Consider the following 16,214-nt stretch of genomic DNA (forward strand, 5'->3'; position numbering starts at 1 on the left):
AAATAAAATCACTGGGAGAGTCTTGTGGGGAATGGACAATGATTCTTATGATTCATTAAACTTGTCGGTGTATGAAAACATGTTTACAGATGTTAATGAAGAGATGTGTTTACAAGAGGAATCTGAGGAATTTTATGTCCAGGATATGGCAGAATTGATGGACAATAATAGAAGTCATGACGACTGGGGGAAGGGGGGTGTTTGTTACTGGATATGGAAAGTTAATGGTTCCGCCTATCCCTTATGAATGTCATTTTGTTCCTCCTAAGAACACTGTTGCCATTAATGTGTTTGAAAAGACCTTATGTAACGAAACTGAACGTGGATATAAGAATTTTGTAAAAAAAAGAAAAAATGTATACTTGAAAGAGGAATGGGGCACATTGCAAACACTGTGAATTAATGATGAGAACCTGGTTTTCACTCAGGCAGATAAAGGAGGGAATTGGGTCATTTTTTCTACAGAACAATACAATAAAATGGCGTTTGAATTGTTAAACGATGGGGATGTTTATAGAAAATTGGAACAGGATCCCAGTGCGGAGTTTAATGCATGTTTATTAGAAATTTTAGGAGGAGGGGAAAGGCTTGACTTTTTTGAAGGCAAGGACATTAAAAAACTTAGTTAAAAATCCCAAAAAGGCTAGGTTTTTTTTACTATCCCCCAAGTTCATAAATATTTAAGGAACCTTCCAGGGAGGCCTACAGTCTCTGGGGTTGGGGGTTACTTCCAAAATGTAAAGATTTTTTAGATGAACAGCTTAAAATGTTTAGTCAAAGTACTTTCACACATTAAAAATAGTCAAAACTATTGTAAGCTGGTGGGTGGAATGCAATGGGAGGCTGATTTTTATTGGGCTTGTGGGGACATAAAAGTTTTATATACCAGTATCAGTCAGAGTGGGTTTGGATGCTGTAGCAAAAATGTTGGGGGAAAGGACCTAGGACAAACTGCATTCTGCATCTGCTTGAGTTCTGCCTGACAATTTTTTTTGAGTTTAATCATTTTCATAAATTTTTCTGAACAGAAATTAATGTATAATAAATGTTTTTTTTAACAATACGGTTATGTCTACAGGAGATGCATAGACAACCTGATTTTTGTGTGTCGAGGGGAAATGGAACAATTTGAAACTTACATGGCTGAACTGGAAAGAAATGATTGTGGCATTTCTTTTGCGTACAAAACCAATAGAGAGGTAATGCAGTTCTTGGATTTAGAGTTGTATGCGAGTCAAGATAAGGTGCTGCAATTTAGACCATCAATAGCCTCAAGTATGCACCCCCCCCTTTTTTTGAATTCTTTGCCTTATGGGGAGTATAAACATTTTTGGTAACACATCGGACAAGAGAAGGATAGATCAAGAATTTTCAAAAGTAAGAAATAGGTTAACTTGTACAGGTTATTCCCGATTTGTTGGCAAGGACAGAGAATAGGGTTTTAGGAATCCAACAAAAAGGTGGCAAAGGAGTAACAAGGTGACATGAAGAGCAATCTTCAGATGAAGGTACAAGGAAAATGTATTTTGTCAGCAAAAATTTCTCCCCTTTTCATATCATTTAGCAAGGTTAGTTAGAAAATTTTGGCCCATAGTGATGCAAGATGAATCTACCAAAGGCTTATTTTCGAAGCATATCATTTTTTCATATAAGAGGTGCATGAATTTGAAACAGTTATTGAATAGGAAGCTGGACAAAATAGATGGTCGGGTGGGATGCCATCCCTGTCATAGGTGTAAGGTACACTCAAAAGTTAGGAATTTACATGGTTGTAGCATTAGAGAGACTGTATACGGCTGCACAGATTTTCATGTCAGTCGAGTGGAGTTGTTTATATCTTGGGTTGTGATTGTTCACCTAAGAAACGTTATACTGGACAAACCAAGAGAAGTCAAACGTATTTTAGACATAAGGGGGACATCAGACATAGGAGATTAGATAGTCCAGTGGCACAACATTTCTGTTCAAAATAATGAAGGCTCAGATTCTTCTTTATTCTTCAGTGTGTTGGCTATGCCTTCACATCAACATGGGGAAGCTCACTATAGAAAATTGTTGGCTTTGAAAGCCAGGTTCATCATTAATTACACTATTTCCTTCAGGTCTTAACCCGGAGGTGAACATTAATATGTGAAATTAATGCTGATAAAGTAAATTAGATTTCAAGTTTGTTTTCACAGGGGTTTGTCCAATTTGAAACATGTAGTTAAATATAAACAAACATATACTGACTTTAAATTATAGTCAACAGTGTATAAAGAATGCAAGGCTGGGAAATGTTTACACATTTTTTAATGGTTCAAAGTCACTTTAAATGTAAAGGGTTTGTGCAATATGTATAACTGGTTATCATGTGATTTATATAAATAATGTGCTGTTTGTGTAACAACTTATCCCTTGAAGGCTTTTTAGCCGAGGTACCAGGAGACACTAGTAAAGTTGTTCTGCACTTCACTCTTATGGAAAATTAAGTAAGGAGGCTTAATACTAAGGGCTTGCAGCTCAGAAACCCTCTTCCCTGAAGTTACTGCCACTAAAAGGACCATCTTCCAAGAAAGAAACTTTAGATTACAAGATGACGCGGTTCGAAGGGTGGTCTTGTTAATGATTGTAGCACTAAAGTAAAATCCCATGGTGAAGGATCTTTTTACTGGGGGTCTTAGCAAAAATACACCATTCAAAAAGGCCTTGCAGAGCCTAGAGGAAAAGGTAGGTTCAGAGTTGGGGTGAAAATTCGAAATTGCTGCCAGTTGAACCTTGATGGTGGAAAATCTGTCTCCTTCTTTGAACAGAGTGGACAGAGAGAAGAATCTCGGAAATGAAAGCTGAAAAGTTACCCGGATTCCTACTCTTTGCCCAGATAAAGAACCTCTTCCATTTAATATGGAGCTTCTTAGCAGACTCGCTGGGAAGCAAGGATATCCTTCACGGGCAAGGCTAGCCTGGAATTAGCCAGTATCACTGGAAGTGGACAAACAATACTGTCAGACGAAGTGTCTGAAGATTTGGGAGAGGAAGGAGAGATGGATGAGATATGAGAACTAGAGATGGATCAAGCACCCAGGGTGGATGATTCAAGTGGGACCACAGAAGGGGGAACGACACCCGCTGAGGCCAGAAGGGGGCAATGAGGATCAATTGTGCCTTGAGGTGTCTGGCTTTCTGCAGTACTCTGCAAATTAAAGGCAAAGGGAGGAAGGCATAAGAGACCCAGAGGCCAATCGTGAGTAAGTGCATCTCTGAAGGATTCCTCCTCTGGGGGGGTCAAGGCAAAGTAATTCCTGCATTTGTGGTTTAGGGAAGATGCAAACTGATCGCAGTTCGGAAGGACCCATCAACGGAAAATGTGTTGCGCTACCACTGGATTCAGGGACCGCTCATGAGGGGTCAGAAACACCCTGCTCAATTTGTCCACCAAAATGCTGAATGCTCCAGGAATGTGCATTGCAATAAGAAAGCACCCCGAGGACACTGCCCATTCCCATACCCTCATGGCCTCGTGACAAAGCAGATAAAATAGTGGGCCCCCTTGTTTATATCCGAAAGAACTGCAACTGTTCCTTGAGGAAAGCAATCCTGAAAGGCTTGCAATGAGAAGAGGACTGCTCATCTCCAGAACGCTGATGTGCAGTTAGTTCCCTGAAGGGGGCCACATCCCTTGGACTGTTTTCCCCCTGAAATGCCCCCCACTCCACCCTGAGAGAAGTGCCCATGGTGACCATGGCCTTGGCCATGGCCTTGGGAACTGGGGGAGCAAAGGACCTGCCCATTAAGAGGTCCACAGAGTGGATCCGGACCCTAGGGCTCTGAGAATGCATGAAGCTGGAGGACAAGTTTGCTCCAACAGAAACTGGACGTGAGAGCGTATGACAATTACACAGTTAAGAGGAAGAGCTGCAATCTCCATCATGGTATCCAACAGAGTGCGATAAACTCCAGATGTTGAGTTGGAATCAGGTAAGACTTGGTTAGGTTCACAGTAATCCCCCAACTGATGGAATTGGGAGAGTAGAAAGTGAATGCTGTCTAGTAGTTCATCGCTTTGTGGGGGCCGTGAGGAGCCAATCATCTAGAGAGGGAAACACCTGGAATCCCTGCAGTCGGAGATGAGCTGCCACCACTGCCATGCATTTGAACACTCGAGGGGCTGAGGTGAGACCAAAGGGTATGGCCCTTAACTGAAAATGACTGGCTCCTAAGCAAAAGCAGAGGAATCTCCTGGACCGGCCAATCTTCATATGGTAGTACACGTCCTGGAGATCTACTGAGCACATCCAGTAGTTGCCGTGCAGAAGGGGCACAATTGACTGCACAGAGACCATCCGAAACTTTGACTTCTGTACAAACAAATTTAGACAATTGATGCCCAGAACAGGACACAGGTCCCCAGTTCTCTTTGGAACTAAAAAGAAGCCGGAGTATCTGGATCCTGTGGGGACCTCTTGGATGGCTCTTTTTCGAATAAAGTTCACGACCTCCCTCTGGGCCAATTCTTTCTGACCGGGGGGAATATCTGGAAGAGTTCTGGTCTTTGGGCGGTCTAATAAGGGAATGTAATAGCCCCTGGAAAGAATGGTTAGCATCCACTGATTGTTGGTAATATTTGCCCAGGCTGAAGGGTGCAAAGACAACCGGCCCCCGTCTGCCTCCTGGGAAAGGCAGTCGGGCAACATCTCAGGGATGATGAAAAGGTTTCGCAGAGAAGGGCTTCCTGGAACCTTGATTCTGAGGGCCTCCCCTGCCTCTGGAGCAATGTCTGCCATTGAAACCTCTTACCCCATCCCCTGGAAGAGGAATCTTCTTGAAAGGCGTGGAATGGAGGTTGCCCCTTACGGAACCACATTTTCTTACTCCCGTTTTGGGTCTTAGAAAAGAACCTTTGAGGGGTAGAAAATTTAATTCTGACTGCCGACAACGCCTTCCCTTCCTGTTCACTGTGGTTCAATGTGTCTGGCACTGGGTCCAAACAAAGCAGAACCGTTAAAGGGAAAGTTAACAAGTGACTTCGTGAAGGCCTCTGCAAACCCGGTTAGGCACAGCCAAGCATGACGCCTGATGGCAATGCCTGAATCGGCCACCAGTGAGAAACCTTCTGCTGTGTTGGAGATGAACCTCATGGACGAATTACCAACGAAATGAAGGGTAGCCAGCTTGGGAGAAACCACATTAAATTCCTCTACAGACATGCTCCCCATGAGGGAACTTGACAACTCCTTAATCAAGTCCTTCTGGAGATGGTTGAAATAGGTAAGATAGTTTAATGCTCTCAGGCTAAAAGAAGCCAAAGTGAACACCCGCTTTCTGAATCTGTCCACAGCTCTCGACTCAGGATTGGGAGGGTGGACAGAGGAACTCTGCTCCAACAACTCCTCCTTGGTGGCAGCAGCCACCAGAATAGCATCAACTGAGACTGCCTTGGACCAGAATGCTTTATCCGACGGGAAACTAAGTAACTTACCTGCTTTCCTTGTCACCAGCTCCATGGTATCCAGCTCCTTCCATGGCCCTGCTGGCCACAAGGTTGATAAGAGGCTCAAGCAGGAGGGGACACCCAAGAGGTAGATGGGCTGGTACCAAAAGCCTCCAGGAATACTCGCCCCCCCCCCCCACCGAGAACGGGGGTTGGGCCAATCAACCACCCTTGGGCTTAAGGGTTTCGAGTACATCTCCAAAGGAGACATCCTCGTGCAGAGATCGTGGGGACCTGTCCCCTTCATCAGCATCCATAGCTTCCATTAAAGACTCCAAAGGGGAGTACAGATATCTCCTCTTGCATGTCCTCTTCCTCGGAACTTCCTTCACGAGACTGTAGGGAAAACTTGGAAGAGGAGAGCACCCCTAAGGGGGAGGCTCCCCCTGTAGGCTAGACCAGTCGGGCTGACCTGAGACGGGATGAGAAGGTCCGCTGAAATACAGGGGCTGGGTAGGATGGCCCATTAGCAAGGGAGGCAGCTCTGATAGAGAAGGATCTTTTCACTGCCTGGAAAGCGGAGGGGCTGGAAGAGGTTCGTCCCCCTCTCCCGCCGATAAGGCTGTAGCCAAAGAGGGGCAGACCTCACAAGACCCCCCCTACACCTCCGGACAGGACCGGCCCAGAGCTGTCGAAAGCAGAAGCGTCAAGGGGCAGGAACCTGTCAGATAACCCTGGACCGGAACCCGCCTCCACTTTTCCTGGAGCGGCAGCTCTGACTGGAGGGATGGGTCTGTCCTGGGGTGGAGGAACAGAATCCATCACTGATCCTGAAGAGGTGGGAACCAAAGAGGGACCCACAACTCCCATCACCTCTGTACCTCACATTAGTCCCTGGGAATCCAAACCTAAGGTCGGATGAGTAGAAGTTAAGTGGGGGCTGGGAGACTGGATCCCCATCCTCTGGGTTGGGGAAGCCAGAAGCCCCAACTCTATTTGAGCTTTCAAGAAGGACCGCATCATCCTGTCCATTTTCATAGGAAATGCAGTCCTGAAAGATTGGAAGGATATGGAGGACCTGGTTGTAGAGCCTTGCCTGGAACCAGAGGGTCTTTTCTTGTGGTCCCTGGAGTGAGGCCTACTCAGAGTAGAAAAGGCCTGCACTGTATTCATAGAATCCAAGGGAAGGTCCTCCACTACTATCGGCTCCAGCACAGCTCTTTTATCCGACCTGCTTGGAGATAAAATTAAAGGATCCAAAGTTGCTACTCTTGAATCCCTTTGATCTGAGAGGGTCAGATCCATGGTCAACACTCCTATCCCTCAGATCCGAAGGTCTCTAATCTGGAGTCTTGGATCCGGGAGAGGGAGACGAAGGTGTCGGATCTGAAGACCTGTGGTCCGCGCCTTTGGATCCAGAAGTGGACTCCCTGTACATCCTGGGACCTGAGAATCTCGGATCTGACAATGCCCTGGCTGGAGTCAGATCTAAGGACTTAGTATTCGACAGCCTGGGACACAGACAGGGCCTCCTCAACCGAAGGAATCTTCTTCTTAGCCCCTGAAAAGCCTGCCTTGGCCAGGGAACCAGTGACCAAGGGGCCTCCTTTCACTAAACCTTTAATTAGTAATTAGTTCTGGCTGTCAGCCAGGGTTCTGGGGTTGAAGGTGGCACAAATACCGCACTCAACCTCAAGATGGTCACCACAGAGACAATATAGACACTCCTCATACAAGTCAGAAATGGGCATTTTCTGGCCACACAAGAAGCATCTCAAACTATAAGTGTTTGCCCAATAGTACCACCACCAAAGGAAAAACCCAAAGCGAAGTCTGGACACAAGCAAAAAGTTCAAACACCAGAAAGAAACCAGTCTGAAACAGAAAAAAAAAACTAACTACCAGAAAACTCTACAATAATAATACTCATCTAACTGGAAAACAGACTGTTTACGATAACCCACTAGCAAGCCTGCGAGAAGGGCACCAAACGTCTAACTGGAAAAAAACAGGAGGGGAAGGGAAAAAGAAACTATACCTACCAATATAAGACTAAAGTGTTAACCCCAAGGAAAGAAATCCCAACAATGAATCATTTACTATGAGGAGCTGAACACCCCCCACCCTTACCCCCCCACCTAGACTCTTAACCCAGCTATAGTACTGCCACTACTAACCACAGTCAGAACTAGCTAGTTGCCTTTACATACTTTAAAATCTTGTCTGACAACTTTGTTACTAATATTACAAACGACAAAAAACAGGCTCATCTTGCAACATTTACTGTATATACTGTTGCTGATCAATATCTTATTGTATTAAGGCCAACAACCTGTAATGTGTATTATTGCTGCAACTTTGTATCTCTATTTATCATGTACATGATGTGGAGCTTTTCTCCCCGGGCATCTGCTGAAAAAGGACCTGCGTCCAGTCAGAATTGCCTGGTAAACAAATGTAAATAAATAAATAAATCTGTCTCTGTCTTGATGAAGCAGCAACTGAGATCTGAGGGATCAGAGGGCAGCAGAGCATAATGGGAGAGGAGGAGCTTGAGCTAAGCTGTTGTCTGAACTATGCCGACACGGATCCGATGGCAGATCCTAGATCCTAACATGAGGAATGGCGACTAAGTTAACATCAGATCCATTGTTCTGCGGATATAGAATCAAAGTTGTCTACGCACATCTGGAACAAATCATGTACTCTCATTTACTGGAAAACTTTAGAAAGAAAACTGGGAGAAAAATTAATTGGTTCGAGGTTTCTGAAGCCACCTTAAGTACAGAGGAAAGATTTGTGCAGAGGCAGACCCTGCCCTTATGGAAAAAAATTAAGAGATGGCGGTTTAGATGGGAAGGCTTGGAATTTTGATACTTCTCTGGCTGAAGGGACCACAACCAAGAAAATGGTTTTCCATGATCAAAATTTGAAATCTACATTGGCTGCTGTTTCAAAAAAAGGTCAAGTCAAGGTTTGTAGCAGAATATTCAGACCCCATAGTGGAACAGGATACTTAACGGGGGGTCAAACAAAGAAGGTACCTTCAAGAAAGGTTTTACACAATCTAAATGAGGCCAAAGAAGACTGGTTATTATCCTATATGAAAATGTGATACAGCTGCAAGTTGAATCTTTACAGTTGAATAACTAGCACTGTTAAAAATGGAGGCAAGGAAATCAAGAAAGGTTAAAATGGGTGCTGAAAAAGGATCAGTTTGTCTCCATGAAGCCCAAAGGGAGAATCTTTTCCATTGACTCGTACCCCTTTCTCATAGGACCTTTCTGAAAAGACACAAGAATGCGTATGTCTGGGGAAGAAAACCTGGACTGTGTCAATCACTGGAATTGGAGAAATCATGTGGTCAGTTTGAGAGTCAATGTCTGGATGAATTATTCCTGATTGATTATTAAGATCCTGGGTCGGATCCAAGGGTGCTCTATGAGATCAGGCCACAGAAAGGGGATTCATACTTGTCAAGGCCAGAAAGGAGAAATGAGTATTACTTTGAACTTCCGGTATGATGCTTTGTATAGGAATTCTGGGATCAGTGGAATAGAAGAAAAATGCATAGAAGTCCTGGGGGGCCAAATGTGGATGAGAAAGTCTCTGACTCCCCTTCTGGGAGGATAATGGCAAAGTACCTGCTGCATCTGGAGAAGAGTGGGAAAGCAGAGAGATTGCAGCATGGTTGGCCCGGGTCTATATTGTATGTATGAAGTTTCAAAACTTCGAAGGTCACATAATCGAACTAGTATGACCGAAGTTTTAAAACTTTGAACATATATATAAAAAAAAAAAGAAAGAAAAAGAAACTTACCTGAACGCTGTAAGCAGGGGGCACACCAACTCAGAGACCACACTACAGTGAAGTATAGGGAAATATTCCCTATGGCGATCTCAATTCACTGTAGTGCGGTCTTGGAGTTTGTATATTTAAGTAGCGGGGAGTGTAGGGGGGGGGGCTTGCCTCCCTGCTTACAGCATTCAGGTACGTTTCTTTTCCTTTTTATATGTTCAAAGTTTTAAAACTTCAGTCATATAAGTTTGATTATATGACGTTCGAAGTGTTGAAACTTTAAACATATACTATAGACCCGGTTGGCCCCACTGACTGGAAATCATTTGTCACCACAGGAGAGACCACTCATGCAGTAGTCATATGGACCTGCTCAATTTGTCTGTTAGAACATTGGACTTCCCAGGAATGTGAATTACCATATGAAAGTAGCCAGAAGAGATCAACCACCATCAAACTTTCATCACTTCTCAACATACTGGGTAATAGGACTTAGTTCCCCACTGTCTGATGTCCCAGACAACTGGCATAGTTTGTCTGGATAGCCATCATCCCTAGAGAGAGAACATCTTACTAACACTAACAGGACTGCTCTTATTTCCAGGATATTGATGTGAAGATTGGCTGCCTGATTGGACCAAGGGACTTGGACTGTCCCTCCCAAGAAATGCCTTCCTCCACCATAGTTAGGAGGCATCAATGATCAATGTGGCTATGGGAGGTGGAAAGATAAAAGGGTGGTCCTGAGAAACATCTCTTCCCACCAAGAAACGGTTCTTTGCAAATTCTTGTAGCACGCACTGGAGCCTAGAGAGGATGACATCCAATAGACCACTACACTGCCAGTGTCCACTGAAGTTCCCTCATGTAATATACTGGTATCAGAGTTATGGAAGCAGCCATGGATCACAGAAGTTGCAGAATGAAGCACACTTGTTGGGAAGAATGAGACAGTGATTGGGATGCTTGGTCATGTAATGTGTTTATCCTTGACTGCGGAAGATTTGTAATTTGCATGACCACGTTCAGACAAGCACCAATGAACTCCAGAAGTTCAATGGGGGAGAGTTGACATTTGGTGTAGTACACTAATGCCCAGTTAAAGGTATAGCTGGAGCAAGTCGTCCCTGGCTTGAATCAGAAGATGCTTGCTGGCAGCACTAGAGCGCCAGATGTCAAGATATGGAAACACTTGGAATCATATCAGTCTCAAGTGAGCTGCGACTACTGCCACGCACACTTGGTGAACACCCTAAAGACTGTGATGAGACCGAAGTGTACAGCTCTGAATTGAAAACTAACTGGCTCCTATCCAGAAGCAAAGGAATCTCCTGGACTGTCTTTTTATGAGACAGTACACATCCTGGAGATCTACTGAGCACATCCAATCATCCTTGTGTAGAACTGGCAAGAATGAACTGAAACATGACCATCTGGAACTTGGAGCTTTTGACATAATGGTTTAAACTTCCGAGATCCTGGATGGGTCTCAGGTCCCAACTACCTCTGGCATTAAAATTAATCTTGAAAAAGTTTTGAATCATTGTTGGCCTAGGACCACCATTTTGGATGACTGACAGCAGTTTTTGAATTTCTATGACTGTTGTCTTTCTCTGGCTGGGTGGAATGTCTGGGAGTTTTGTAGAATGACTGGGGAGCTGAATGGAAAGGGGTATACAATATCTTCTGGAGATGATTCTCTGCACCCAAGTGTCTTTGGTAATGGCTGTACATTACTGTACCTACAGGGATGAGACAGAGGATCAACCACCTTTCTGTCTCAAAAGCTCAAGTATTTCATTAAATGAAATGCCCTCAAGGGGCGATCGGGGGGACCCTTTCCCCTTTTTGAAATCCTTCTCTTCAGTCAGGGATCAAAGTGCCTCCTCTTGCACGTTTGCTTCCAAGGGGGCTCTCCAGCAGGATATTCCTGAGAGGAACTGTGAGTGTAAGGCGAGTCCTGAATGAGAACCATCTCAAGACTTGTATGAGCCAGCTACCCTGATGCGACAGGATGTACAGACAGAGATCACAGCAGACAGAAGTGCAGAAGGTGGACCCAAGATGAAGCAAGCATGTCTTTTCCACAGAGGCTGAGAACTTTACTATCTAGAAGGCAGAGGACAAAAGGAGGTAAGAATCACCCTGGCAAGAGCCAAAGACAGTCACATAGGACATCTCAGAGCATCAGCTTGGCTCTGCCTCAAGGTAAAAGTCAGAGCAGAACTGTCCAGTGCTGAGGCTCCGAAAGGAAATCAACGTCAAAGCAAACTTTGTTATTTAGGACTACACAAGTGCAGCCTAAATTAAATTCTGAGCATCAACTCACCAGGGAGTACATAGGCAGTAAGGATAACAAGAACAGTACATTTCAATTTAAAAAAGTTATCCAATACAAGACCCACAGAAGAATAAATACATCAATAATAACAGCGAACACACAACCCCCCCCCCCGACAGTCATAAGAATACTGTACATAGCAGCATGACAGTGTAGGACTGCACAACATTATTCTCCTTTGTTCATCTGCATCAGACAAACAGCAGACAACTGCACATGAATAAGAAAATATAATGCTACAAAGAACACACTTTTCAGCTGAGCAACGTACCGTGAATGATTACAGACTAAATAATTGGTGGCTGGTAGAGTTTATAAGTCTTAACACTGTTGGGTAGAAGCTGATTAAGTGTCTGGTGGTCCTGCAGCGGATACACTCGATATCTCTTGCCCAAAGACAGTTGTGTAAACCAGCCATGTGCAGGGTTAATAGGCGTCACAAATTAATTTGGATAGATATTTAATGCTTCTTGCTGTGAAGTAAACTGCTTTTTCATACTGAGAGTTGTGTTTTCTGTTTGTGATTGCTCCAGCCGAAATTTTCTGTGCATTTTTGTCTGTTAAAAGCATTCTCTAGTCTGCTCCTTGATCTGTTTAAAACTTTCATTTAGTGGCTACAGCTAGGAACTGTAACAGTGTGTATTACTATAATTGTTTTTTTTATTTAAATTACTAAATTGTAAACTGCTTTTTCATACTGAGACTTGGATTTTCTCTTTGTGGGTGTTCTTTCTATGCTTTTAGAGTGAGGTTTCTGTGTTCTGCTCAGGTGGCATAATCTTGAGAGAGGCCTGTTTTTTTTTTTTTGCGTTTCTGGCAGCCATTTTCTGCGGATTGTCTTCATTATTGAGAGTAACAAGGCCTCCTGACCTACTGTAGTACGAGTGATTGGGTAATAGCAGGGGCTGAGGAGTAATCTGATCTTCCCAACTCTTCCATTCTTAATGCTACATAAACCCTGTCTCTTATAAAAGGCTCTGCTTGTATATTCAGGCTCTGGATTGCATTGCGTAAGTGGAAATTCCTTAAGATTCCAAGAGCAGTCTAAGTTACTTCTTACACATTTCACGGAATTGCACTTCTGAAACGCTTATAATTGTGCTATACAGTTGATCTACTATATTTTTGTACTGTTATAAAGCTTTTTTTTATTGTTTCACTGCATTTATGTACTGTTTTAAACTGTTGTAACAATACTTACCAGTAAACTGCTTTTTCATACTCAGAGTTGTATTCTCTGTTTGTGATTGCTCTAGCCGAAATTTTCTGTTCATTTTTGTCTGTTAAAAGCTTTCTATAGTCTGCTCCTTGATCTGTTTAAAACTATCATTTAGTGGCTACAGCTAGGAACCCACCCTAGTGTTCTCATACTTGGTGGCTTTGCAGTTGCCCGCCCATACTGTATATTTGATCTGTGACACTCCTCCCAGTCTACTGTCATTAGTTCACTCAATCTAATAGACAACATTTGTGAAGGCCAACCCTCTCAGATTCTTAACGTTGAATTAACTTCTGTTCCAGCTTTCTCCATTTCCACTTTACTGGAAAAAAAAAATTCTAAGCTTGCTTCCCCCCTTTCCTGTGGCAGGTCAGATACGGATTTGCTGTGTCCAGGACAGTTTGTGAGCTCCTAAGCCTCCCCCCCCCCCACTTAACTGGGGTTAAACTATTATTGGCGCCATTAAGTCTGTTTTTCAAAATTTCCCTTGCAAACAGCCATCTTTTTAGTTTTAGCACTCGATCTGTTTCTTTGATCTCAGCACTTGTTCAGAACTCACTGTAAGCACTAAATAAGTTACAAATTACTACAGCACTCAACTTTCCTTACTTGTCTAGAGGAAAACAGTTTTTAGTACTTAAGCACCTATTCAGGCATGTCTAAAGGTCAGCTCCCGGTGTTTTCTCCTGTCTACCTGATGAATCTGGGCATCTTGGGACAATGCAGCAATTGCCTCATGTACACAGACAACCCTCTCCTCCTACCACCCAACACTACAACCTGTGAGAGATGCACTTATATAGCCAAACTGGAAGCAAAGCTCTCTACCAAAGACAGGCCTAGACAGTCAAGAGGAGAAGGTAAACACTTGCACCGCACCACACTCCTCATAGTCCCTCAAAACCTACACCAAAACACACACACAGAACCACAACACACACCTACATTCGCGGAGACTCTCTGCACTAATCTGCCCAAACAACAGAGACCTCCAAAGCAGAAATGCAAGCAAACTCCACCCCCCAACACAACCCAAATGACACAGTCCACATACTCAGTGTGCCACTCAACTACAGCCCATAAGGCATAACGTACCCAACACTCTAGTCATAGGTGACTCTATAGTCAGGCACACCAATGTTCCACTCACCAGGCTAAACAAGGAAAAAGTTAGTGTCAGGTGCCAGGATCCGCCACATAACGCACGCACTCAGGTCACTCCACAACAAGTACAAATATGACTCTGTCATTGTCCATGTTGGTGTGAATGACCTGAGATGTACCTCCCTGGACTACATGAAAAGAGACATGGAGGAGCTCTCTGATCTTGTAGTCCAGGCCGGTATGACCCTAGCCCTGAGTAGCATCCTGCCATCACCCATAATGACACCACAGTACAAGGACAAAATGATTGACTAACAATTGGCTAAGCTTCTGGTGTCATTCTAAGGGAATCCAGTATCTGTCTGCCTGGGATGACATGATCGACAGACCACGCTACTTTGCCAGAGATGGCCTGCACCTGTCGCCCTTGGGATTCCGGATACTGGCAAAGGCTCTTGCCACCCCTATACTGCCTTTTTTAGACAAGGTTCAAATGACAAATTCACCACCGTAACAGGTACAAGCAAGCAAAATGAGGGTAATGCTACTTAATGCTAGAAGTCTAAACCTCAAAATGCACTCACTCAAGGCACTCCTTAAAATGGAGAACACTGACATCTGTGCAGTGACAGAGACCTGGTTCAAAGCTCCAGAGAGCACCCCTGCATTACCAGGCTATAATTTATACCACACCTTTCGGCCACCAAACCCAGACCGAAACACTGAAGGTGAAGGCATGTCCATAATCATTAAGGATATCCACACCTCCAAGCTAGTTGCTCAGCATAATGCATCCAAGATTATCCAGGTTCAACTAACTCTGGGCAAAACCGCAATACAGATTGTAGCTTGCTACAGACCCCCCACCATGCCCCAGGATTCCCACTCCTCTTTTCTTGATACACTGGAAAATATTAAGGTACAACCCAACACTCTAATAATGGGTGATTTCAACTACCCTACCATTAACTGGGAGAACTACTCATGTACCAACTCTTTTGCTCAACGTTTTCTGGAAATCATCAATTCCAATGCATTGGATCAACTTATCCACACCCCCAACAGAGGCAGCAATATCCTAGACCTGGTCATCACCATGGGTGACCGGTGTTCCACACCAGAGGTCAGCTCCTCATTGGTCAGATCCGACCACAAGATAATCACCCTAGACATTCACATCCTGCTCCCACCCCACCCCCAAATTAGGAAAACAACCGTAAAAACTTTCTCCAAAGCCAACTTCATGCTTAAGACAAAAGTGGCAAACTTTATGACATCCATGCAAATGGACAACAGAGGTATGACTGCTGAATCCTACACAAATGCACTTTATAAGTACTTACACGAGTGCATGGATCATGCTATCCCTAACAGAACCAAGATGCTATCCTCCAAAAAAAGGAAGCTAGTCTGGTGGTCTTCTATCAAACAAACTCTACAACAGAAGAAAGAAACTGTTGCAAAAAGGAGTAAAATCCCACGATTGGAGGAACTCCCTCGTCAGCCTCAGTAAGACGCTGAGATCCTTCATAAAATCCTCCAAAGCTAGTTATGAAAACAAAATTGCCACTGATTCTAAAGACAACCACAAAGCATTCTATAGCTATGCCAAAAATCTCAATGGCAACACTCAGATCTGCTCTGAGTTACAGCACAATGACACTAAATATACAGAACCAAATGATATTGCCAACACCCTGGCAGATAGGTTCAGTGCTAACTTTACCCCCCCCCCCAACCCCTAAAGGGCCCATCTTTATACCAGAAGAATGCAAAGTTCCTGTAATCACGGCTGCACAGGTAAAAACTTCACTCTCCAAAGCCAAGAACACAGCTTCCATGGGGCCTGCCAACATCCCAGGCTGCCTTCTACATGAACTACAGAATGAACTGGAACCCCACCTAAGTACCATGTTCAATCATAGCCTCACCTCAGGCTTTATGCCCATTGAATGGCACACCGCGACAGTTATCCCACTCCACAAGGGGGGGGGGCCCACAAAAGACCTCGGGAACTACCGCCCCATTAGCCTGACGAGCCTCGTCTGCAAGGCCATGGAACTCATAAACAAAGACATTGGAGATCTCCAAACCCTGGACCCCACACAGTTTGGGTTTGTAAAAGGCAGATCATGTCTCCTAAACCTGATGGACTTCTTTGAAGTAGTCACCAAAGCCATAGATGAGGGTAAAGTGGTTCACACAGCCTATCTAGATCTCGCCAAGGCGTTCGACACCATCCCCCACTCTGGAATTACAGATAAACTCAGTAAACTAGGTATAAATCCCCATTGCCACAAGATGGGTTGCCAACTGGCTTTACTGAAAGAACCCACACTGT

The 16,214-nt window shown here is 44.2% G+C and overlaps 1 protein-coding gene across 1 annotated transcript in view; it reads right to left on the bottom strand.

Annotated features, from left to right (window-relative positions):
- Nucleotides 1-16,214, bottom strand: part of KDM6A (lysine demethylase 6A) — a gene marked incomplete in the record, with an annotated part of 3,528,619 nt that overhangs the window by 2,329,954 nt on the left and 1,182,451 nt on the right.

Source organism: Protopterus annectens, chromosome 5.part0, assembly GCF_019279795.1.
Source record: "Protopterus annectens isolate FY-2018-M chromosome 5.part0, PAN1.0, whole genome shotgun sequence".
Taxonomy (NCBI): domain Eukaryota; kingdom Metazoa; phylum Chordata; order Ceratodontiformes; family Protopteridae; genus Protopterus; species Protopterus annectens.